This window comes from Orycteropus afer, unplaced genomic scaffold (assembly GCF_000298275.1).
Source record: "Orycteropus afer afer isolate SDZICR_OR568_19922 unplaced genomic scaffold, OryAfe1.0 scaffold00320, whole genome shotgun sequence".
Lineage (NCBI taxonomy): Eukaryota > Metazoa > Chordata > Mammalia > Tubulidentata > Orycteropodidae > Orycteropus > Orycteropus afer.
In genome coordinates this window covers 89,208-91,892 of record NW_006921907.1, presented here as the reverse complement: position 1 = coordinate 91,892, position 2,685 = coordinate 89,208, and positions in this window count along the sequence as shown.

Below are 2,685 nucleotides of genomic sequence, written 5' to 3'. Positions count from 1 at the left end.
CAGAGACCTGATAAAAGTGGAGAAACAAGCCATGAAGTCATCTGAGGGAACTTTCCAGACAGAGACAACAATGAGGCATGGTGCCTGAGGTAGGGAACTAGTTGGTAGGTTCAAGGAATAGCAAAAGGCTAGCGTAGCTGAAATGGAGTAAGGAGGAGGGGAACCACAGGGAACGAGGCCAGGGTGGTAGCAGGGGCCAGATCATGTAGGAACTTATAATACAAAGACTTCAGCTTTTTAAACTTAAGTCTTTAAATTGAGGTGTAATGAACATACATTAAAATGTACAGGTCTTAAGTATTTGTTTTGAAGAATTAGGGCAGTTATATACACCCATGTAAGCACCAGGCAAAATCAGACTTGGAACTTTGCTGTCACCTCAAAATATTCCTGTGGCACTTTCTAATTAGTTCCCTCACCCCTGAGAGGGAATCACCATTCTGATTTTCATCATTGTTCTTGAACTTCATAAAAATGGCATCATGCAATCCAGACATACTTTGCTTTATTGCACTCCACAGATACTGTGCTTTTTACAAATTGAAGATTTGTGTCAACCCTGCATTGAGCAAGTCTATCAGTGCCATTTTCCCAACAGCACATGCTTACTTCATGTCTCTGTCACATTTTGGTAATTCTCACAATATTTCAAACTTTTTCATAATGCTGTTGCACACTTCATAGTCTACAATATAATGCAAGCATAACTTTTATATGCACTGGGAAACCCAAACATTCGTGTGACGTGCTTTATTGTGATAATTGCTTTATTGTGGTGGTCTGGAACCGAACCCACAATACCTCTGAGGTGAGCCTCTGTGTATGCTTTCAAGGGTGGTTCCTTCCACTCACTATAGTGTTTTAGCGAGTCACCCATGACACTGCATGTAACAGAACTCATTGCTGAGTACTAGGCCATTGCATAAATATGTCACAATTGCTTTATCCTTTTTCTTGTTGATGGGCATTTAAGTCGTCTCTTATTTTTTAATGAATCTACCATGAATCTTCTTGTACACCTCTTATACAAGACTTATATATGTTTTCATTTCTCTTGGGTACATACCTAGGAGTAGAATTGCTGGGTCATAGAGTAAATATGTGTTTAACTTTATATAAAACTGCTAGTTTTCCCAAGTGATGGTGCCATTTTACACTTTCACAACATGTGAGGATTCCAGTTGCTCCAGATGATCTCCAACATTTGCTAGTGTCAGGTAAATGTGTGTTTCTGTTCTAGTCATTCCAGGCAGTATGAAATACACATTATTGTGGTTTAATTTGCATTTGCCTGATGATTACTGGTGTTGAGCCCATTGCCATGAGCTTTTGGTCATCTGTCCATCTTCCTTTTGTAAAGTATCTGTACACATGTTTTGCCCCTTCTTTAAATATTGAGCTTTCTTTTTATTATTTCTAGGATATATATATATATTCTAGATATAAGTCCTTTTATCTATATATCTACATATATAAACACATATATACAGTGATTTTTTTATTTTTTAAGTCTTAATGATATCTTTTGATGAAAGAAATTTTTAGTTGGGATGAAATCTATTTTTTCACTTTTTTTCTTTATGATTTAGTATTTTTTTGTCCTTTATAAGAAATGTTTGCCTATCCCAAGATCCTGAAGATATTGTCTTCTACAAGCTTTATGGATTTAACTTTTAAATTTAGTTCTAGGATCCATCTTGAATTAATTTTCTTATACTGAGTATGATAGGGGTTCAGATACATATCTTCAATTCCAGCACCATTTGTTAAAAACACTTTTATTTCTCCATTAAATTATCTTGGCAGAGGGATGCTTGTTTTTACTCCAAATGAGAAGAAAGTTACTGGACAGTTTTAAGCCTTTCTTAAGACAGATACAATTTACCTTGCATTATATTTGTTTATGTGTACTTTTTTAATACACATGTATGTATATATCCACACACATTTTGAGAACAGGGCCATGTTTTGTTTGGATTTCTATCCCCTAACACCAACACTTAGCCCAGTGCTTGGCACATCATAGGTACTCCATGAATGAATGAATTCCAGCAAAGGACAAAATTAACTCTTGTCTACTCATATTTGGCATGTGGATGTACTCACGTGTCTATGTTCTCTATGGCTCCTGCACAGATTATGACCATTTCTACTTATAATTGCTAGTCTCAGATTTATGACACATTTGTAGTGTGTATGCAGGATTATATATTTCTTTGACCCATACCACATAAACATATGCTGGCCCCTTGCATGGTTAACTTAGCTTCTATTTTTGTTTGCATTTCTACTTGTCATACTTGGGTAGAGAAGATGAAAAAGCATATGTGGACAGCAGAAAAATGGCATCTGGATAGCAGCCCTGTTGCAGCTCTCCAAACGCCCCCTTAAAATGCCCAGAAAGACTCAGAAATCAGGAAAAATGCTCACCACAACCCTGGAAGGCATGATCTTCACTGTCCTGCCAAGATCCAGGAGTAGTCTCCCGGAGGGACCTGGGGGTGGGGATAACTCTTCCTAAACAACAGGGCAGGGGAAGGGGGAGGGGAAGAAAGGCTTTTGATGCCTCTCCCAGAGTCTTCCTTTTAAGGAGACCCTTGGTCTGTTCCAGACAGAAAGCTGAGTACCCCTCCTTCTACTTCCAAGGAGCTGCTTCCTTTTAAGGCAGCTGTTTCCCATTCACCC